The sequence below is a fragment of the Triturus cristatus genome, chromosome 12 (genome assembly GCF_964204655.1).
Source record: "Triturus cristatus chromosome 12, aTriCri1.1, whole genome shotgun sequence".
Classification (NCBI taxonomy): domain Eukaryota; kingdom Metazoa; phylum Chordata; class Amphibia; order Caudata; family Salamandridae; genus Triturus; species Triturus cristatus.
The window spans coordinates 218885476-218906431 of record NC_140595.1 but is presented as its reverse complement, the minus strand read 5'-3'; the positions used below and the strand labels follow the sequence as shown (position 1 = coordinate 218906431).

Here is a 20956-nt window from a genome sequence, read left to right as displayed (position 1 = left end):
GTGCATGAGATTGCTTTTCTTGACTGACTTGAAACTTCACGATCGCAGGCAGTATATTTTCTTATATCCCAAAGATCCTGCTGCCAGATCCCAGAGGTCACCCTCCTTTTTAAAGGTGGGACCAAGACTCATGCTGTGCTTTTCATAGGGCTTGCCCGTTATTTGTGCCCGTTCGAGGTGCCCTGAGAGGTCGCCAATCCTGAGTCAGCTTCCTCTCAGGTAGACTTGAAGGGGCACGTCAGACTTGTTTCACGTGTCTCCAGCCTAGACAGATATATCCTTCTATATTCAGGTTTAATGAAAGTACGTGTGAAAAAGGCACATACGGTGCATGGCTATGTGTAGAGCGTGTTGAAAGCGTAAAATGGCTAGGGGACAAAAGGCCTACAGTGCCACTTAACTAAAAGCCTGATTCACATTTCCTGTTCCCCTTCCCCAGCAGCCCCGACAACTCCTAATGAGCTGAGGTGAGTACAAAAGAAATTTGCATATTCCCAGACATACACATGTGAACAGTCCACCTTTTTGTACCTTGAGCAGAGACTTTGAAATGTTGGCCTGTTTTGCCCACCGGCCTGGTTCTCGCCCTCTTTCTTAGAGCCTGAAAATACCTTTCAGGTCCTCACCCTCGCAATGACAGGGTCTTTGATGTGCCGCCACTTACCCTAGAGAGCTATATTGTCACTTACTCTGGTTTCTCTTCAAAACGAAAAAATCTTTCGCCTTTTACTAAAGATTTCCGTGGAGAGGAACATTTAAGAGTTTATTCAATTTTTTTAAGCCTTGCCACAGGTGAGGCTGTTTATCATTTGTTTAAAAGAAAAGCATTAGAAGTTGGGGAATATCCAGCAATTGCCTGCTGCTTTTTTGGGGGACATGAGTTTGGTGTTTTATTCCTGAGCTCTCTGCTTGCTCATTTGCATAAACAGAGTGCAGGAGAGGTGCCTCATGGGAAAGAGCTTGTGCAGTGCATGAGATTGCTTTTCTTGACTGACTTGAAACTTCACGATCGCAGGCAGTATATTTTCTTATCTCCCAAAGATCCTGCTGCCAGATCCCAGAGGTCACCCTCCTTTTTAAAGGTGGGACCAAGACTCATGCTGTGCTTTTCATAGGGCTTGCCCGTTATTTGTGCCCGTTCGAGGTGCCCTGAGAGGTCCCCAATCCTGAGTCAGCTTCCTCTCAGGTAGACTTGAAGGGGCACGTCAGACTTGTTTCACGTGTCTCCAGCCTAGACAGATATATCCTTCTATATTCAGGTTTAATGAAAGTACGTGTGAAAAAGGCACATACGGTGCATGGCTATGTGTAGAGCGTGTTGAAAGCGTAAAATGGCTAGGGGACAAAAGGCCTACAGTGCCACTTAACTAAAAGCCTGATTCACATTTGCTGTTCCCCTTCCCCAGCAGCCCCGACAACTCCTAATGAGCTGAGGTGAGTACAAAAGAAATTTGCATATTCCCAGACATACACATGTGAACAGTCCACCTTTTTGTACCTTGAGCAGAGACTTTGAAATGTTGGCCTGTTTTGCCCACCGGCCTGGTTCTCGCCCTCTTTCTTAGAGCCTGAAAATACCTTTCAGGTCCTCACCCTCGCAATGACAGGGTCTTTGATGTGCCGCCACTTACCCTAGAGAGCTATATTGTCACTTACTCTGGTTTCTCTTCAAAACGAAAAAATCTTTCGCCTTTTACTAAAGATTTCCGTGGAGAGGAACATTTAAGAGTTTATTCAATTTTTTTAAGCCTTGCCACAGGTGAGGCTGTTTATCATTTGTTTAAAAGAAAAGCATTAGAAGTTGGGGAATATCCAGCAATTGTCTGCTGCTTTTTTGGGGGACATGAGTTTGGTGTTTTATTCCTGAGCTCTCTGCTTGCTCATTTGCATAAACAGAGTGCAGGAGAGGTGCCTCATGGGAAAGAGCTTGTGCAGTGCATGAGATTGCTTTTCTTGACTGACTTGAAACTTCACGATCGCAGGCAGTATATTTTCTTATCTCCCAAAGATCCTGCTGCCAGATCCCAGAGGTCACCCTCCTTTTTAAAGGTGGGACCAAGACTCATGCTGTGCTTTTCATAGGGCTTGCCCGTTATTTGTGCCCGTTAGAGGTGCCCTGAGAGGTCGCCAATCCTGAGTCAGCTTCCTCTCAGGTAGACTTGAAGGGGCACGTCAGACTTGTTTCACGTGTCTCCAGCCTAGACAGATATATCCTTCTATATTCAGGTTTAATGAAAGTACGTGTGAAAAAGGCACATACGGTGCATGGCTATGTGTAGAGCGTGTTGAAAGCGTAAAATGGCTAGGGGACAAAAGGCCTACAGTGCCACTTAACTAAAAGCCTGATTCACATTTCCTGTTCCCCTTCCCCAGCAGCCCCGACAACTCCTAATGAGCTGAGGTGAGTACAAAAGAAATTTGCATATTCCCAGACATACACATGTGAACAGTCCACCTTTTTGTACCTTGAGCAGAGACTTTGAAATGTTGGCCTGTTTTGCCCACCGGCCTGGTTCTCGCCCTCTTTCTTAGAGCCTGAAAATACCTTTCAGGTCCTCACCCTCGCAATGACAGGGTCTTTGATGTGCCGCCACTTACCCTAGAGAGCTATATTGTCACTTACTCTGGTTTCTCTTCAAAACGAAAAAATCTTTCGCCTTTTACTAAAGATTTCCGTGGAGAGGAACATTTAAGAGTTTATTCAATTTTTTTAAGCCTTGCCACAGGTGAGGCTGTTTATCATTTGTTTAAAAGAAAAGCATTAGAAGTTGGGGAATATCCAGCAATTGTCTGCTGCTTTTTTGGGGGACATAAGTTTGGTGTTTTATTCCTGAGCTCTCTGCTTGCTCATTTGCATAAACAGAGTGCAGGAGAGGTGCCTCATGGGAAAGAGCTTGTGCAGTGCATGAGATTGCTTTTCTTGACTGACTTGAAACTTCACGATCGCAGGCAGTATATTTTCTTATCTCCCAAAGATCCTGCTGCCAGATCCCAGAGGTCACCCTCCTTTTTAAAGGTGGGACCAAGACTCATGCTGTGCTTTTCATAGGGCTTGCCCGTTATTTGTGCCCGTTCGAGGTGCCCTGAGAGGTCGCCAATCCTGAGTCAGCTTCCTCTCAGGTAGACTTGAAGGGGCACGTCAGACTTGTTTCACGTGTCTCCAGCCTAGACAGATATATCCTTCTATATTCAGGTTTAATGAAAGTACGTGTGAAAAAGGCACATACGGTGCATGGCTATGTGTAGAGCGTGTTAAAAGCGTAAAATGGCTAGGGGACAAAAGGCCTACAGTGCCACTTAACTAAAAGCCTGATTCACATTTCCTGTTCCCCTTCCCCAGCAGCCCCGACAACTCCTAATGAGCTGAGGTGAGTACAAAAGAAATTTGCATATTCCCAGACATACACATGTGAACAGTCCACCTTTTTGTACCTTGAGCAGAGACTTTGAAATGTTGGCCTGTTTTGCCCACCGGCCTGGTTCTCGCCCTCTTTCTTAGAGCCTGCAAATACCTTTCAGGTCCTCACCCTCGCAATGACAGGGTCTTTGATGTGCCGCCACTTACCCTAGAGAGCTATATTGTCACTTACTCTGGTTTCTCTTCAAAACGAAAAAATCTTTCGCCTTTTACTAAAGATTTCCGTGGAGAGGAACATTTAAGAGTTTATTCAATTTTTTTAAGCCTTGCCACAGGTGAGGCTGTTTATCATTTGTTTAAAAGAAAAGCATTAGAAGTGGGGGAATATCCAGCAATTGTCTGCTGCTTTTTTGGGGGACATGAGTTTGGTGTTTTATTCCTGAGCTCTCTGCTTGCTCATTTGCATAAACAGAGTGCAGGAGAGGTGCCTCATGGGAAAGAGCTTGTGCAGTGCATGAGATTGCTTTTCTTGACTGACTTGAAACTTCACGATCGCAGGCAGTATATTTTCTTATCTCCCAAAGATCCTGCTGCCAGATCCCAGAGGTCACCCTCCTTTTTAAAGGTGGGACCAAGACTCATGCTGTGCTTTTCATAGGGCTTGCCCGTTATTTGTGCCCGTTCGAGGTGCCCTGAGAGGTCGCCAATCCTGAGTCAGCTTCCTCTCAGGTAGACTTGAAGGGGCACGTCAGACTTGTTTCACGTGTCTCCAGCCTAGACAGATATATCCTTCTATATTCAGGTTTAATGAAAGTACGTGTGAAAAAGGCACATACGGTGCATGGCTATGTGTAGAGCGTGTTGAAAGCGTAAAATGGCTAGGGGACAAAAGGCCTACAGTGCCACTTAACTAAAAGCCTGATTCACATTTCCTGTTCCCCTTCCCCAGCAGCCCCGACAACTCCTAATGAGCTGAGGTGAGTACAAAAGAAATTTGCATATTCCCAGACATACACATGTGAACAGTCCACCTTTTTGTACCTTGAGCAGAGACTTTGAAATGTTGGCCTGTTTTGCCCACCGGCCTGGTTCTCGCCCTCTTTCTTAGAGCCTGAAAATACCTTTCAGGTCCTCACCCTCGCAATGACAGGGTCTTTGATGTGCCGCCACTTACCCTAGAGAGCTATATTGTCACTTACTCTGGTTTCTCTTCAAAACGAAAAAATCTTTCGCCTTTTACTAAAGATTTCCGTGGAGAGGAACATTTAAGAGTTTATTCAATTTTTTTAAGCCTTGCCACAGGTGAGGCTGTTTATCATTTGTTTAAAAGAAAAGCATTAGAAGTTGGGGAATATCCAGCAATTGTCTGCTGCTTTTTTGGGGGACATGAGTTTGGTGTTTTATTCCTGAGCTCTCTGCTTGCTCATTTGCATAAACAGAGTGCAGGAGAGGTGCCTCATGGGAAAGAGCTTGTGCAGTGCATGAGATTGCTTTTCTTGACTGACTTGAAACTTCACGATCGCAGGCAGTATATTTTCTTATCTCCCAAAGATCCTGCTGCCAGATCCCAGAGGTCACCCTCCTTTTTAAAGGTGGGACCAAGACTCATGCTGTGCTTTTCATAGGGCTTGCCCGTTATTTGTGCCCGTTAGAGGTGCCCTGAGAGGTCGCCAATCCTGAGTCAGCTTCCTCTCAGGTAGACTTGAAGGGGCACGTCAGACTTGTTTCACGTGTCTCCAGCCTAGACAGATATATCCTTCTATATTCAGGTTTAATGAAAGTACGTGTGAAAAAGGCACATACGGTGCATGGCTATGTGTAGAGCGTGTTGAAAGCGTAAAATGGCTAGGGGACAAAAGGCCTACAGTGCCACTTAACTAAAAGCCTGATTCACATTTCCTGTTCCCCTTCCCCAGCAGCCCCGACAACTCCTAATGAGCTGAGGTGAGTACAAAAGAAATTTGCATATTCCCAGACATACACATGTGAACAGTCCACCCTTTTGTACCTTGAGCAGAGACTTTGAAATGTTGGCCTGTTTTGCCCACCGGCCTGGTTCTCGCCCTCTTTCTTAGAGCCTGAAAATACCTTTCAGGTCCTCACCCTCGCAATGACAGGGTCTTTGATGTGCCGCCACTTACCCTAGAGAGCTATATTGTCACTTACTCTGGTTTCTCTTCAAAACGAAAAAATCTTTCGCCTTTTACTAAAGATTTCCGTGGAGAGGAACATTTAAGAGTTTATTCAATTTTTTTAAGCCTTGCCACAGGTGAGGCTGTTTATCATTTGTTTAAAAGAAAAGCATTAGAAGTTGGGGAATATCCAGCAATTGTCTGCTGCTTTTTTGGGGGACATAAGTTTGGTGTTTTATTCCTGAGCTCTCTGCTTGCTCATTTGCATAAACAGAGTGCAGGAGAGGTGCCTCATGGGAAAGAGCTTGTGCAGTGCATGAGATTGCTTTTCTTGACTGACTTGAAACTTCACGATCGCAGGCAGTATATTTTCTTATCTCCCAAAGATCCTGCTGCCAGATCCCAGAGGTCACCCTCCTTTTTAAAGGTGGGACCAAGACTCATGCTGTGCTTTTCATAGGGCTTGCCCGTTATTTGTTTCCGTTCGAGGTGCCCTGAGAGGTCGCCAATCCTGAGTCAGCTTCCTCTCAGGTAGACTTGAAGGGGCACGTCAGACTTGTTTCACGTGTCTCCAGCCTAGACAGATATATCCTTCTATATTCAGGTTTAATGAAAGTACGTGTGAAAAAGGCACATACGGTGCATGGCTATGTGTAGAGCGTGTTGAAAGCGTAAAATGGCTAGGGGACAAAAGGCCTACAGTGCCACTTAACTAAAAGCCTGATTCACATTTCCTGTTCCCCTTCCCCAGCAGCCCCGACAACTCCTAATGAGCTGAGGTGAGTACAAAAGAAATTTGCATATTCCCAGACATACACATGTGAACAGTCCACCTTTTTGTACCTTGAGCAGAGACTTTGAAATGTTGGCCTGTTTTGCCCACCGGCCTGGTTCTCGCCCTCTTTCTTAGAGCCTGAAAATACCTTTCAGGTCCTCACCCTCGCAATGACAGGGTCTTTGATGTGCCGCCACTTACCCTAGAGAGCTATATTGTCACTTACTCTGGTTTCTCTTCAAAACGAAAAAATCTTTCGCCTTTTACTAAAGATTTCCGTGGAGAGGAACATTTAAGAGTTTATTCAATTTTTTTAAGCCTTGCCACAGGTGAGGCTGTTTATCATTTGTTTAAAAGAAAAGCATTAGAAGTTGGGGAATATCCAGCAATTGTCTGCTGCTTTTTTGGGGGACATGAGTTTGGTGTTTTATTCCTGAGCTCTCTGCTTGCTCATTTGCATAAACAGAGTGCAGGAGAGGTGCCTCATGGGAAAGAGCTTGTGCAGTGCATGAGATTGCTTTTCTGGACTGACTTGAAACTTCACGATCGCAGGCAGTATATTTTCTTATCTCCCAAAGATCCTGCTGCCAGATCCCAGAGGTCACCCTCCTTTTTAAAGGTGGGACCAAGACTCATGCTGTGCTTTTCATAGGGCTTGCCCGTTCGAGGTGCCCTGAGAGGTCGCCAATCCTGAGTCAGCTTCCTCTCAGGTAGACTTGAAGGGGCACGTCAGACTTGTTTCACGTGTCTCCAGCCTAGACAGATATATCCTTCTATATTCAGGTTTAATGAAAGTACGTGTGAAAAAGGCACATACGGTGCATGGCTATGTGTAGAGCGTGTTGAAAGCGTAAAATGGCTAGGGGACAAAAGGCCTACAGTGCCACTTAACTAAAAGCCTGATTCACATTTCCTGTTCCCCTTCCCCAGCAGCCCCGACAACTCCTAATGAGCTGAGGTGAGTACAAAAGAAATTTGCATATTCCCAGACATACACATGTGAACAGTCCACCTTTTTGTACCTTGAGCAGAGACTTTGAAATGTTGGCCTGTTTTGCCCACCGGCCTGGTTCTCGCCCTCTTTCTTAGAGCCTGAAAATACCTTTCAGGTCCTCACCCTCGCAATGACAGGGTCTTTGATGTGCCGCCACTTACCCTAGAGAGCTATATTGTCACTTACTCTGGTTTCTCTTCAAAACGAAAAAATCTTTCGCCTTTTACTAAAGATTTCCGTGGAGAGGAACATTTAAGAGTTTATTCAATTTTTTTAAGCCTTGCCACAGGTGAGGCTGTTTATCATTTGTTTAAAAGAAAAGCATTAGAAGTTGGGGAATATCCAGCAATTGCCTGCTGCTTTTTTGGGGGACATGAGTTTGGTGTTTTATTCCTGAGCTCTCTGCTTGCTCATTTGCATAAACAGAGTGCAGGAGAGGTGCCTCATGGGAAAGAGCTTGTGCAGTGCATGAGATTGCTTTTCTTGACTGACTTGAAACTTCACGATCGCAGGCAGTATATTTTCTTATCTCCCAAAGATCCTGCTGCCAGATCCCAGAGGTCACCCTCCTTTTTAAAGGTGGGACCAAGACTCATGCTGTGCTTTTCATAGGGCTTGCCCGTTATTTGTGCCCGTTCGAGGTGCCCTGAGAGGTCCCCAATCCTGAGTCAGCTTCCTCTCAGGTAGACTTGAAGGGGCACGTCAGACTTGTTTCACGTGTCTCCAGCCTAGACAGATATATCCTTCTATATTCAGGTTTAATGAAAGTACGTGTGAAAAAGGCACATACGGTGCATGGCTATGTGTAGAGCGTGTTGAAAGCGTAAAATGGCTAGGGGACAAAAGGCCTACAGTGCCACTTAACTAAAAGCCTGATTCACATTTGCTGTTCCCCTTCCCCAGCAGCCCCGACAACTCCTAATGAGCTGAGGTGAGTACAAAAGAAATTTGCATATTCCCAGACATACACATGTGAACAGTCCACCTTTTTGTACCTTGAGCAGAGACTTTGAAATGTTGGCCTGTTTTGCCCACCGGCCTGGTTCTCGCCCTCTTTCTTAGAGCCTGAAAATACCTTTCAGGTCCTCACCCTCGCAATGACAGGGTCTTTGATGTGCCGCCACTTACCCTAGAGAGCTATATTGTCACTTACTCTGGTTTCTCTTCAAAACGAAAAAATCTTTCGCCTTTTACTAAAGATTTCCGTGGAGAGGAACATTTAAGAGTTTATTCAATTTTTTTAAGCCTTGCCACAGGTGAGGCTATTTATCATTTGTTTAAAAGAAAAGCATTAGAAGTTGGGGAATATCCAGCAATTGTCTGCTGCTTTTTTGGGGGACATGAGTTTGGTGTTTTATTCCTGAGCTCTCTGCTTGCTCATTTGCATAAACAGAGTGCAGGAGAGGTGCCTCATGGGAAAGAGCTTGTGCAGTGCATGAGATTGCTTTTCTTGACTGACTTGAAACTTCACGATCGCAGGCAGTATATTTTCTTATCTCCCAAAGATCCTGCTGCCAGATCCCAGAGGTCACCCTCCTTTTTAAAGGTGGGACCAAGACTCATGCTGTGCTTTTCATAGGGCTTGCCCGTTATTTGTGCCCGTTAGAGGTGCCCTGAGAGGTCGCCAATCCTGAGTCAGCTTCCTCTCAGGTAGACTTGAAGGGGCACGTCAGACTTGTTTCACGTGTCTCCAGCCTAGACAGATATATCCTTCTATATTCAGGTTTAATGAAAGTACGTGTGAAAAAGGCACATACGGTGCATGGCTATGTGTAGAGCGTGTTGAAAGCGTAAAATGGCTAGGGGACAAAAGGCCTACAGTGCCACTTAACTAAAAGCCTGATTCACATTTCCTGTTCCCCTTCCCCAGCAGCCCCGACAACTCCTAATGAGCTGAGGTGAGTACAAAAGAAATTTGCATATTCCCAGACATACACATGTGAACAGTCCACCTTTTTGTACCTTGAGCAGAGACTTTGAAATGTTGGCCTGTTTTGCCCACCGGCCTGGTTCTCGCCCTCTTTCTTAGAGCCTGCAAATACCTTTCAGGTCCTCACCCTCGCAATGACAGGGTCTTTGATGTGCCGCCACTTACCCTAGAGAGCTATATTGTCACTTACTCTGGTTTCTCTTCAAAACGAAAAAATCTTTCGCCTTTTACTAAAGATTTCCGTGGAGAGGAACATTTAAGAGTTTATTCAATTTTTTTAAGCCTTGCCACAGGTGAGGCTGTTTATCATTTGTTTAAAAGAAAAGCATTAGAAGTTGGGGAATATCCAGCAATTGTCTGCTGCTTTTTTGGGGGACATAAGTTTGGTGTTTTATTCCTGAGCTCTCTGCTTGCTCATTTGCATAAACAGAGTGCAGGAGAGGTGCCTCATGGGAAAGAGCTTGTGCAGTGCATGAGATTGCTTTTCTTGACTGACTTGAAACTTCACGATCGCAGGCAGTATATTTTCTTATCTCCCAAAGATCCTGCTGCCAGATCCCAGAGGTCACCCTCCTTTTTAAAGGTGGGACCAAGACTCATGCTGTGCTTTTCATAGGGCTTGCCCGTTATTTGTGCCCGTTCGAGGTGCCCTGAGAGGTCGCCAATCCTGAGTCAGCTTCCTCTCAGGTAGACTTGAAGGGGCACGTCAGACTTGTTTCACGTGTCTCCAGCCTAGACAGATATATCCTTCTATATTCAGGTTTAATGAAAGTACGTGTGAAAAAGGCACATACGGTGCATGGCTATGTGTAGAGCGTGTTAAAAGCGTAAAATGGCTAGGGGACAAAAGGCCTACAGTGCCACTTAACTAAAAGCCTGATTCACATTTCCTGTTCCCCTTCCCCAGCAGCCCCGACAACTCCTAATGAGCTGAGGTGAGTACAAAAGAAATTTGCATATTCCCAGACATACACATGTGAACAGTCCACCTTTTTGTACCTTGAGCAGAGACTTTGAAATGTTGGCCTGTTTTGCCCACCGGCCTGGTTCTCGCCCTCTTTCTTAGAGCCTGCAAATACCTTTCAGGTCCTCACCCTCGCAATGACAGGGTCTTTGATGTGCCGCCACTTACCCTAGAGAGCTATATTGTCACTTACTCTGGTTTCTCTTCAAAATGAAAAAATCTTTTGCCTTTTACTAAAGATTTCCGTGGAGAGGAACATTTAAGAGTTTATTCAATTTTTTTAAGCCTTGCCACAGGTGAGGCTGTTTATCATTTGTTTAAAAGAAAAGCATTAGAAGTTGGGGAATATCCAGCAATTGTCTGCTGCTTTTTTGGGGGACATGAGTTTGGTGTTTTATTCCTGAGCGCTCTGCTTGCTCATTTGCATAAACAGAGTGCAGGAGAGGTGCCTCATGGGAAAGAGCTTGTGCAGTGCATGAGATTGCTTTTCTTGACTGACTTGAAACTTCACGATCGCAGGCAGTATATTTTCTTATCTCCCAAAGATCCTGCTGCCAGATCCCAGAGGTCACCCTCCTTTTTAAAGGTGGGACCAAGACTCATGCTGTGCTTTTCATAGGGCTTGCCCGTTATTTGTGCCCGTTAGAGGTGCCCTGAGAGGTCGCCAATCCTGAGTCAGCTTCCTCTCAGGTAGACTTGAAGGGGCACGTCAGACTTGTTTCACGTGTCTCCAGCCTAGACAGATATATCCTTCTATATTCAGGTTTAATGAAAGTACGTGTGAAAAAGGCACATACGGTGCATGGCTATGTGTAGAGCGTGTTGAAAGCGTAAAATGGCTAGGGGACAAAAGGCCTACAGTGCCACTTAACTAAAAGCCTGATTCACATTTCCTGTTCCCCTTCCCCAGCAGCCCCGACAACTCCTAATGAGCTGAGGTGAGTACAAAAGAAATTTGCATATTCCCAGACATACACATGTGAACAGTCCACCTTTTTGTACCTTGAGCAGAGACTTTGAAATGTTGGCCTGTTTTGCCCACCGGCCTGGTTCTCGCCCTCTTTCTTAGAGCCTGAAAATACCTTTCAGGTCCTCACCCTCGCAATGACAGGGTCTTTGATGTGCCGCCACTTACCCTAGAGAGCTATATTGTCACTTACTCTGGTTTCTCTTCAAAACGAAAAAATCTTTCGCCTTTTACTAAAGATTTCCGTGGAGAGGAACATTTAAGAGTTTATTCAATTTTTTTAAGCCTTGCCACAGGTGAGGCTGTTTATCATTTGTTTAAAAGAAAAGCATTAGAAGTTGGGGAATATCCAGCAATTGTCTGCTGCTTTTTTGGGGGACATAAGTTTGGTGTTTTATTCCTGAGCTCTCTGCTTGCTCATTTGCATAAACAGAGTGCAGGAGAGGTGCCTCATGGGAAAGAGCTTGTGCAGTGCATGAGATTGCTTTTCTTGACTGACTTGAAACTTCACGATCGCAGGCAGTATATTTTCTTATCTCCCAAAGATCCTGCTGCCAGATCCCAGAGGTCACCCTCCTTTTTAAAGGTGGGACCAAGACTCATGCTGTGCTTTTCATAGGGCTTGCCCGTTATTTGTGCCCGTTCGAGGTGCCCTGAGAGGTCGCCAATCCTGAGTCAGCTTCCTCTCAGGTAGACTTGAAGGGGCACGTCAGACTTGTTTCACGTGTCTCCAGCCTAGACAGATATATCCTTCTATATTCAGGTTTAATGAAAGTACGTGTGAAAAAGGCACATACGGTGCATGGCTATGTGTAGAGCGTGTTAAAAGCGTAAAATGGCTAGGGGACAAAAGGCCTACAGTGCCACTTAACTAAAAGCCTGATTCACATTTCCTGTTCCCCTTCCCCAGCAGCCCCGACAACTCCTAATGAGCTGAGGTGAGTACAAAAGAAATTTGCATATTCCCAGACATACACATGTGAACAGTCCACCTTTTTGTACCTTGAGCAGAGACTTTGAAATGTTGGCCTGTTTTGCCCACCGGCCTGGTTCTCGCCCTCTTTCTTAGAGCCTGCAAATACCTTTCAGGTCCTCACCCTCGCAATGACAGGGTCTTTGATGTGCCGCCACTTACCCTAGAGAGCTATATTGTCACTTACTCTGGTTTCTCTTCAAAATGAAAAAATCTTTTGCCTTTTACTAAAGATTTCCGTGGAGAGGAACATTTAAGAGTTTATTCAATTTTTTTAAGCCTTGCCACAGGTGAGGCTGTTTATCATTTGTTTAAAAGAAAAGCATTAGAAGTTGGGGAATATCCAGCAATTGTCTGCTGCTTTTTTGGGGGACATGAGTTTGGTGTTTTATTCCTGAGCGCTCTGCTTGCTCATTTGCATAAACAGAGTGCAGGAGAGGTGCCTCATGGGAAAGAGCTTGTGCAGTGCATGAGATTGCTTTTCTTGACTGACTTGAAACTTCACGATCGCAGGCAGTATATTTTCTTATCTCCCAAAGATCCTGCTGCCAGATCCCAGAGGTCACCCTCCTTTTTAAAGGTGGGACCAAGACTCATGCTGTGCTTTTCATAGGGCTTGCCCGTTATTTGTGCCCGTTAGAGGTGCCCTGAGAGGTCGCCAATCCTGAGTCAGCTTCCTCTCAGGTAGACTTGAAGGGGCACGTCAGACTTGTTTCACGTGTCTCCAGCCTAGACAGATATATCCTTCTATATTCAGGTTTAATGAAAGTACGTGTGAAAAAGGCACATACGGTGCATGGCTATGTGTAGAGCGTGTTGAAAGCGTAAAATGGCTAGGGGACAAAAGGCCTACAGTGCCACTTAACTAAAAGCCTGATTCACATTTGCTGTTCCCCTTCCCCAGCAGCCCCGACAACTCCTAATGAGCTGAGGTGAGTACAAAAGAAATTTGCATATTCCCAGACATACACATGTGAACAGTCCACCTTTTTGTACCTTGAGCAGAGACTTTGAAATGTTGGCCTGTTTTGCCCACCGGCCTGGTTCTCGCCCTCTTTCTTAGAGCCTGAAAATACCTTTCAGGTCCTCACCCTCGCAATGACAGGGTCTTTGATGTGCCGCCACTTACCCTAGAGAGCTATATTGTCACTTACTCTGGTTTCTCTTCAAAACGAAAAAATCTTTCGCCTTTTACTAAAGATTTCCGTGGAGAGGAACATTTAAGAGTTTATTCAATTTTTTTAAGCCTTGCCACAGGTGAGGCTGTTTATCATTTGTTTAAAAGAAAAGCATTAGAAGTTGGGGAATATCCAGCAATTGTCTGCTGCTTTTTTGGGGGACATGAGTTTGGTGTTTTATTCCTGAGCTCTCTGCTTGCTCATTTGCATAAACAGAGTGCAGGAGAGGTGCCTCATGGGAAAGAGCTTGTGCAGTGCATGAGATTGCTTTTCTTGACTGACTTGAAACTTCACGATCGCAGGCAGTATATTTTCTTATCTCCCAAAGATCCTGCTGCCAGATCCCAGAGGTCACCCTCCTTTTTAAAGGTGGGACCAAGACTCATGCTGTGCTTTTCATAGAGCTTGCCCGTTATTTGTGCCCGTTAGAGGTGCCCGTTAGAGGTGCCCTGAGAGGTCGCCAATCCTGAGTCAGCTTCCTCTCAGGTAGACTTGAAGGGGCACGTCAGACTTGTTTCACGTGTCTCCAGCCTAGACAGATATATCCTTCTATATTCAGGTTTAATGAAAGTACGTGTGAAAAAGGCACATACGGTGCATGGCTATGTGTAGAGCGTGTTGAAAGCGTAAAATGGCTAGGGGACAAAAGGCCTACAGTGCCACTTAACTAAAAGCCTGATTCACATTTGCTGTTCCCCTTCCCCAGCAGCCCCGACAACTCCTAATGAGCTGAGGTGAGTACAAAAGAAATTTGCATATTCCCAGACATACACATGTGAACAGTCCACCTTTTTGTACCTTGAGCAGAGACTTTGAAATGTTGGCCTGTTTTGCCCACCGGCCTGGTTCTCGCCCTCTTTCTTAGAGCCTGAAAATACCTTTCAGGTCCTCACCCTCGCAATGACAGGGTCTTTGATGTGCCGCCACTTACCCTAGAGAACTATATTGTCACTTACTCTGGTTTCTCTTCAAAACGAAAAAATCTTTCGCCTTTTACTAAAGATTTCCGTGGAGAGGAACATTTAAGAGTTTATTCAATTTTTTTAAGCCTTGCCACAGGTGAGGCTGTTTATCATTTGTTTAAAAGAAAAGCATTAGAAGTTGGGGAATATCCAGCAATTGTCTGCTGCTTTTTTGGGGGACATAAGTTTGGTGTTTTATTCCTGAGCTCTCTGCTTGCTCATTTGCATAAACAGAGTGCAGGAGAGGTGCCTCATGGGAAAGAGCTTGTGCAGTGCATGAGATTGCTTTTCTTGACTGACTTGAAACTTCACGATCGCAGGCAGTATATTTTCTTATCTCCCAAAGATCCTGCTGCCAGATCCCAGAGGTCACCCTCCTTTTTAAAGGTGGGACCAAGACTCATGCTGTGCTTTTCATAGGGCTTGCCCGTTATTTGTGCCCGTTCGAGGTGCCCTGAGAGGTCGCCAATCCTGAGTCAGCTTCCTCTCAGGTAGACTTGAAGGGGCACGTCAGACTTGTTTCACGTGTCTCCAGCCTAGACAGATATATCCTTCTATATTCAGGTTTAATGAAAGTACGTGTGAAAAAGGCACATACGGTGCATGGCTATGTGTAGAGCGTGTTAAAAGCGTAAAATGGCTAGGGGACAAAAGGCCTACAGTGCCACTTAACTAAAAGCCTGATTCACATTTCCTGTTCCCCTTCCCCAGCAGCCCCGACAACTCCTAATGAGCTGAGGTGAGTACAAAAGAAATTTGCATATTCCCAGACATACACATGTGAACAGTCCACCTTTTTGTACCTTGAGCAGAGACTTTGAAATGTTGGCCTGTTTTGCCCACCGGCCTGGTTCTCGCCCTCTTTCTTAGAGCCTGCAAATACCTTTCAGGTCCTCACCCTCGCAATGACAGGGTCTTTGATGTGCCGCCACTTACCCTAGAGAGCTATATTGTCACTTACTCTGGTTTCTCTTCAAAATGAAAAAATCTTTTGCCTTTTACTAAAGATTTCCGTGGAGAGGAACATTTAAGAGTTTATTCAATTTTTTTAAGCCTTGCCACAGGTGAGGCTGTTTATCATTTGTTTAAAAGAAAAGCATTAGAAGTTGGGGAATATCCAGCAATTGTCTGCTGCTTTTTTGGGGGACATGAGTTTGGTGTTTTATTCCTGAGCGCTCTGCTTGCTCATTTGCATAAACAGAGTGCAGGAGAGGTGCCTCATGGGAAAGAGCTTGTGCAGTGCATGAGATTGCTTTTCTTGACTGACTTGAAACTTCACGATCGCAGGCAGTATATTTTCTTATCTCCCAAAGATCCTGCTGCCAGATCCCAGAGGTCACCCTCCTTTTTAAAGGTGGGACCAAGACTCATGCTGTGCTTTTCATAGGGCTTGCCCGTTATTTGTGCCCGTTATTTGTGCCCGTTCGAGGTGCCCTGAGAGGTCGCCAATCCTGAGTCAGCTTCCTCTCAGGTAGACTTGAAGGGGCACGTCAGACTTGTTTCACGTGTCTCCAGCCTAGACAGATATATCCTTCTATATTCAGGTTTAATGAAAGTACGTGTGAAAAAGGCACATACGGTGCATGGCTATGTGTAGAGCGTGTTGAAAGCGTAAAATGGCTAGGGGACAAAAGGCCTACAGTGCCACTTAACTAAAAGCCTGATTCACATTTCCTGTTCCCCTTCCCCAGCAGCCCCGACAACTCCTAATGAGCTGAGGTGAGTACAAAAGAAATTTGCATATTCCCAGACATACACATGTGAACAGTCCACCTTTTTGTACCTTGAGCAGAGACTTTGAAATGTTGGCCTGTTTTGCCCACCGGCCTGGTTCTCGCCCTCTTTCTTAGAGCCTGAAAATACCTTTCAGGTCCTCACCCTCGCAATGACAGGGTCTTTGATGTGCCGCCACTTACCCTAGAGAGCTATATTGTCACTTACTCTGGTTTCTCTTCAAAACGAAAAAATCTTTCGCCTTTTACTAAAGATTTCCGTGGAGAGGAACATTTAAGAGTTTATTCAATTTTTTTAAGCCTTGCCACAGGTGAGGCTGTTTATCATTTGTTTAAAAGAAAAGCATTAGAAGTTGGGGAATATCCAGCAATTGTCTGCTGCTTTTTTGGGGGACATGAGTTTGGTGTTTTATTCCTGAGCTCTCTGCTTGCTCATTTGCATAAACAGAGTGCAGGAGAGGTGCCTCATGGGAAAGAGCTTGTGCAGTGCATGAGATTGCTTTTCTTGACTGACTTGAAACTTCACGATCGCAGGCAGTATATTTTCTTATCTCCCAAAGATCCTGCTGCCAGATCCCAGAGGTCACCCTCCTTTTTAAAGGTGGGACCAAGACTCATGCTGTGCTTTTCATAGAGCTTGCCCGTTATTTGTGCCCGTTATTTGTGCCCGTTAGAGGTGCCCTGAGAGGTCGCCAATCCTGAGTCAGCTTCCTCTCAGGTAGACTTGAAGGGGCACGTCAGACTTGTTTCACGTGTCTCCAGCCTAGACAGATATATCCTTCTATATTCAGGTTTAATGAAAGTACGTGTGAAAAAGGCACATACGGTGCATGGCTATGTGTAGAGCGTGTTGAAAGCGTAAAATGGCTAGGGGACAAAAGGCCTACAGTGCCACTTAACTAAAAGCCTGATTCACATTTCCTGTTCCCCTTCCCCAGCAGCCCCGACAACTCCTAATGAGCTGAGGTGAGTACAAAAGAAATTTGCATATTCCCAGACATACACATGTGAACAGTCCACCTTTTTGTACCTTGAGCAGAGACTTTGAAATGTTGGCCTGTTTTGCCCACCGGCCTGGTTCTCGCCCTCTTTCTTAGAGCCTGAAAATACCTTTCAGGTCCTCACCCTCGCAATGACAGGGTCTTTGATGTGCCGCCACTTACCCTAGAGAGCTATATTGTCACTTACTCTGGTTTCTCTTCAAAACGAAAAAATCTTTCGCCTTTTACTAAAGATTTCCGTGGAGAGGAACATTTAAGAGTTTATTCAATTTTTTTAAGCCTTGCCACAGGTGAGGCTGTTTATCATTTGTTTAAAAGAAAAGCATTAGAAGTTGGGGAATATCCAGCAATTGTCTGCTGCTTTTTTGGGGGACATAAGTTTGGTGTTTTATTCCTGAGCTCTCTGCTTGCTCATTTGCATAAACAGAGTGCAGGAGAGGTGCCTCATGGGAAAGAGCTTGTGCAGTGCATGAGATTGCTTTTCTTGACTGACTTGAAACTTCACGATCGCAGGCAGTATATTTTCTTATCTCCCAAACATCCTGCTGCCAGATCCCAGAGGTCACCCTCCTTTTTAAAGGTGGGACCAAGACTCATGCTGTGCTTTTCATAGGGCTTGCCCGTTATTTGTGCCCGTTCGAGGTGCCCTGAGAGGTCGCCAATCCTGAGTCAGCTTCCTCTCAGGTAGACTTGAAGGGGCACGTCAGACTTGTTTCACGTGTCTCCAGCCTAGACAGATATATCCTTCTATATTCAGGTTTAATGAAAGTACGTGTGAAAAAGGCACATACGGTGCATGGCTATGTGTAGAGCGTGTTGAAAGCGTAAAATGGCTAGGGGACAAAAGGCCTACAGTGCCACTTAACTAAAAGCCTGATTCACATTTCCTGTTCCCCTTCCCCAGCAGCCCCGACAACTCCTAATGAGCTGAGGTGAGTACAAAAGAAATTTGCATATTCCCAGACATACACATGTGAACAGTCCACCTTTTTGTACCTTGAGCAGAGACTTTGAAATGTTGGCCTGTTTTGCCCACCGGCCTGGTTCTCGCCCTCTTTCTTAGAGCCTGAAAATACCTTTCAGGTCCTCACCCTCGCAATGACAGGGTCTTTGATGTGCCGCCACTTACCCTAGAGAGCTATATTGTCACTTACTCTGGTTTCTCTTCAAAACGAAAAAATCTTTCGCCTTTTACTAAAGATTTCCGTGGAGAGGAACATTTAAGAGTTTATTCAATTTTTTTAAGCCTTGCCACAGGTGAGGCTGTTTATCATTTGTTTAAAAGAAAAGCATTAGAAGTTGGGGAATATCCAGCAATTGTCTGCTGCTTTTTTGGGGGACATGAGTTTGGTGTTTTATTCCTGAGCTCTCTGCTTGCTCATTTGCATAAACAGAGTGCAGGAGAGGTGCCTCATGGGAAAGAGCTTGTGCAGTGCATGAGATTGCTTTTCTTGACTGACTTGAAACTTCACGATCGCAGGCAGTATATTTTCTTATCTCCCAAAGATCCTGCTGCCAGATCCCAGAGGTCACCCTCCTTTTTAAAGGTGGGACCAAGACTCATGCTGTGCTTTTCATAGGGCTTGCCCGTTCGAGGTGCCCTGAGAGGTCGCCAATCCTGAGTCAGCTTCCTCTCAGGTAGACTTGAAGGGGCACGTCAGACTTGTTTCACGTGTCTCCAGCCTAGACAGATATATCCTTCTATATTCAGGTTTAATGAAAGTACGTGTGAAAAAGGCACATACGGTGCATGGCTATGTGTAGAGCGTGTTGAAAGCGTAAAATGGCTAGGGGACAAAAGGCCTACAGTGCCACTTAACTAAAAGCCTGATTCACATTTCCTGTTCCCCTTCCCCAGCAGCCCCGACAACTCCTAATGAGCTGAGGTGAGTACAAAAGAAATTTGCATATTCCCAGACATACACATGTGAACAGTCCACCTTTTTGTACCTTGAGCAGAGACTTTGAAATGTTGGCCTGTTTTGCCCACCGGCCTGGTTCTCGCCCTCTTTCTTAGAGCCTGAAAATACCTTTCAGGTCCTCACCCTCGCAATGACAGGGTCTTTGATGTGCCGCCACTTACCCTAGAGAGCTATATTGTCACTTACTCTGGTTTCTCTTCAAAACGAAAAAATCTTTCGCCTTTTACTAAAGATTTCCGTGGAGAGGAACATTTAAGAGTTTATTCAATTTTTTTAAGCCTTGCCACAGGTGAGGCTGTTTATCATTTGTTTAAAAGAAAAGCATTAGAAGTTGGGGAATATCCAGCAATTGCCTGCTGCTTTTTTGGGGGACATGAGTTTGGTGTTTTATTCCTGAGCTCTCTGCTTGCTCATTTGCATAAACAGAGTGCAGGAGAGGTGCCTCATGGGAAAGAGCTTGTGCAGTGCATGAGATTGCTTTTCTTGACTGACTTGAAACTTCACGATCGCAGGCAGTATATTTTCTTATCTCCCAAAGATCCTGCTGCCAGATCCCAGAGGTCACCCTCCTTTTTAAAGGTGGGACCAAGACTCATGCTGTGCTTTTCATAGGGCTTGCCCGTTATTTGTGCCCGTTCGAGGTGCCCTGAGAGGTCCCCAATCCTGAGTCAGCTTCCTCTCAGGTAGACTTGAAGGGGCACGTCAGACTTGTTTCACGTGTCTCCAGCCTAGACAGATATATCCTTCTATATTCAGGTTTAATGAAAGTACGTGTGAAAAAGGCACATACGGTGCATGGCTATGTGTAGAGCGTGTTGAAAGCGTAAAATGGCTAGGGGACAAAAGGCCTACAGTGCCACTTAACTAAAAGCCTGATTCACATTTGCTGTTCCCCTTCCCCAGCAGCCCCGACAACTCCTAATGAGCTGAGGTGAGTACAAAAGAAATTTGCATATTCCCAGACATACACATGTGAACAGTCCACCTTTTTGTACCTTGAGCAGAGACTTTGAAATGTTGGCCTGTTTTGCCCACCGGCCTGGTTCTCGCCCTCTTTCTTAGAGCCTGAAAATACCTTTCAGGTCCTCACCCTCGCAATGACAGGGTCTTTGATGTGCCGCCACTTACCCTAGAGAGCTATATTGTCACTTACTCTGGTTTCTCTTCAAAACGAAAAAATCTTTCGCCTTTTACTAAAGATTTCCGTGGAGAGGAACATTTAAGAGTTTATTCAATTTTTTTAAGCCTTGCCACAGGTGAGGCTGTTTATCATTTGTTTAAAAGAAAAGCATTAGAAGTTGGGGAATATCCAGCAATTGTCTGCTGCTTTTTTGGGGGACATGAGTTTGGTGTTTTATTCCTGAGCTCTCTGCTTGCTCATTTGCATAAACAGAGTGCAGGAGAGGTGCCTCATGGGAAAGAGCTTGTGCAGTGCATGAGATTGCTTTTCTTGACTGACTTGAAACTTCACGATCGCAGGCAGTATATTTTCTTATCTCCCAAAGATCCTGCTGCCAGATCCCAGAGGTCACCCTCCTTTTTAAAGGTGGGACCAAGACTCATGCTGTGCTTTTCATAGGGCTTGCCCGTTATTTGTGCCCGTTCGAGGTGCCCTGAGAGGTCGCCAATCCTGAGTCAGCTTCCTCTCAGGTAGACTTGAAGGGGCACGTCAGACTTGTTTCACGTGTCTCCAGCCTAGACAGATATATCCTTCTATATTCAGGTTTAATGAAAGTACGTGTGAAAAAGGCACATACGGTGCATGGCTATGTGTAGAGCGTGTTGAAAGCGTAAAATGGCTAGGGGACAAAAGGCCTACAGTGCCACTTAACTAAAAGCCTGATTCACATTTCCTGTTCCCCTTCCCCAGCAGCCCCGACAACTCCTAATGAGCTGAGGTGAGTACAAAAGAAATTTGCATATTCCCAGACATACACATGTGAACAGTCCACCTTTTTGTACCTTGAGCAGAGACTTTGAAATGTTGGCCTGTTTTGCCCACCGGCCTGGTTCTCGCCCTCTTTCTTAGAGCCTGAAAATACCTTTCAGGTCCTCACCCTCGCAATG

The 20956-nt window shown here is 45.3% G+C and overlaps 21 non-coding genes across 21 annotated transcripts; all 21 read left to right on the top strand.

Moving 5' to 3' along the window:
* The first annotated feature begins 685 nt into the window (after positions 1–685).
* On the top strand, positions 686–800 carry LOC146775453 (U5 spliceosomal RNA). Its single transcript, XR_014973324.1, has one exon. It is a non-coding gene; the product is annotated as a U5 spliceosomal RNA (small nuclear RNA).
* Positions 801–1652: 852 nt separating this feature from the next.
* Positions 1653–1767, top strand: LOC146775452 (U5 spliceosomal RNA). Its single transcript, XR_014973323.1, has one exon. It is a non-coding gene; the product is annotated as a U5 spliceosomal RNA (small nuclear RNA).
* An 852-nt stretch (positions 1768–2619) lies between these two features.
* Positions 2620–2734, top strand: LOC146775451 (U5 spliceosomal RNA). The gene has a single exon (XR_014973322.1). It is a non-coding gene; the product is annotated as a U5 spliceosomal RNA (small nuclear RNA).
* Positions 2735–3586: 852 nt separating this feature from the next.
* Positions 3587–3701, top strand: LOC146775450 (U5 spliceosomal RNA). The gene has a single exon (XR_014973321.1). It is a non-coding gene; the product is annotated as a U5 spliceosomal RNA (small nuclear RNA).
* Positions 3702–4553: 852 nt separating this feature from the next.
* LOC146775449 (U5 spliceosomal RNA) lies at positions 4554–4668 on the top strand. Its single transcript, XR_014973320.1, has one exon. It is a non-coding gene; the product is annotated as a U5 spliceosomal RNA (small nuclear RNA).
* Positions 4669–5520: 852 nt separating this feature from the next.
* Positions 5521–5635, top strand: LOC146775448 (U5 spliceosomal RNA). The gene has a single exon (XR_014973319.1). It is a non-coding gene; the product is annotated as a U5 spliceosomal RNA (small nuclear RNA).
* Positions 5636–6487: 852 nt separating this feature from the next.
* Positions 6488–6602, top strand: LOC146775447 (U5 spliceosomal RNA). The gene has a single exon (XR_014973318.1). It is a non-coding gene; the product is annotated as a U5 spliceosomal RNA (small nuclear RNA).
* Positions 6603–7441: 839 nt separating this feature from the next.
* LOC146775446 (U5 spliceosomal RNA) lies at positions 7442–7556 on the top strand. Its single transcript, XR_014973317.1, has one exon. It is a non-coding gene; the product is annotated as a U5 spliceosomal RNA (small nuclear RNA).
* Positions 7557–8408: 852 nt separating this feature from the next.
* On the top strand, positions 8409–8523 carry LOC146775445 (U5 spliceosomal RNA). The gene has a single exon (XR_014973316.1). It is a non-coding gene; the product is annotated as a U5 spliceosomal RNA (small nuclear RNA).
* An 852-nt stretch (positions 8524–9375) lies between these two features.
* LOC146775444 (U5 spliceosomal RNA) lies at positions 9376–9490 on the top strand. The gene has a single exon (XR_014973315.1). It is a non-coding gene; the product is annotated as a U5 spliceosomal RNA (small nuclear RNA).
* An 852-nt stretch (positions 9491–10342) lies between these two features.
* Positions 10343–10457, top strand: LOC146775443 (U5 spliceosomal RNA). Its single transcript, XR_014973927.1, has one exon. It is a non-coding gene; the product is annotated as a U5 spliceosomal RNA (small nuclear RNA).
* An 852-nt stretch (positions 10458–11309) lies between these two features.
* LOC146775442 (U5 spliceosomal RNA) lies at positions 11310–11424 on the top strand. The gene has a single exon (XR_014973313.1). It is a non-coding gene; the product is annotated as a U5 spliceosomal RNA (small nuclear RNA).
* An 852-nt stretch (positions 11425–12276) lies between these two features.
* LOC146775441 (U5 spliceosomal RNA) lies at positions 12277–12391 on the top strand. Its single transcript, XR_014973925.1, has one exon. It is a non-coding gene; the product is annotated as a U5 spliceosomal RNA (small nuclear RNA).
* An 852-nt stretch (positions 12392–13243) lies between these two features.
* LOC146775440 (U5 spliceosomal RNA) lies at positions 13244–13358 on the top strand. The gene has a single exon (XR_014973312.1). It is a non-coding gene; the product is annotated as a U5 spliceosomal RNA (small nuclear RNA).
* An 865-nt stretch (positions 13359–14223) lies between these two features.
* Positions 14224–14338, top strand: LOC146775439 (U5 spliceosomal RNA). Its single transcript, XR_014973311.1, has one exon. It is a non-coding gene; the product is annotated as a U5 spliceosomal RNA (small nuclear RNA).
* An 852-nt stretch (positions 14339–15190) lies between these two features.
* On the top strand, positions 15191–15305 carry LOC146775438 (U5 spliceosomal RNA). Its single transcript, XR_014973924.1, has one exon. It is a non-coding gene; the product is annotated as a U5 spliceosomal RNA (small nuclear RNA).
* Positions 15306–16170: 865 nt separating this feature from the next.
* Positions 16171–16285, top strand: LOC146775437 (U5 spliceosomal RNA). The gene has a single exon (XR_014973310.1). It is a non-coding gene; the product is annotated as a U5 spliceosomal RNA (small nuclear RNA).
* Positions 16286–17150: 865 nt separating this feature from the next.
* LOC146775436 (U5 spliceosomal RNA) lies at positions 17151–17265 on the top strand. Its single transcript, XR_014973309.1, has one exon. It is a non-coding gene; the product is annotated as a U5 spliceosomal RNA (small nuclear RNA).
* Positions 17266–18117: 852 nt separating this feature from the next.
* Positions 18118–18232, top strand: LOC146775435 (U5 spliceosomal RNA). Its single transcript, XR_014973308.1, has one exon. It is a non-coding gene; the product is annotated as a U5 spliceosomal RNA (small nuclear RNA).
* An 839-nt stretch (positions 18233–19071) lies between these two features.
* Positions 19072–19186, top strand: LOC146775434 (U5 spliceosomal RNA). The gene has a single exon (XR_014973307.1). It is a non-coding gene; the product is annotated as a U5 spliceosomal RNA (small nuclear RNA).
* Positions 19187–20038: 852 nt separating this feature from the next.
* Positions 20039–20153, top strand: LOC146775433 (U5 spliceosomal RNA). The gene has a single exon (XR_014973306.1). It is a non-coding gene; the product is annotated as a U5 spliceosomal RNA (small nuclear RNA).
* Positions 20154–20956: the final 803 nt, after the last annotated feature.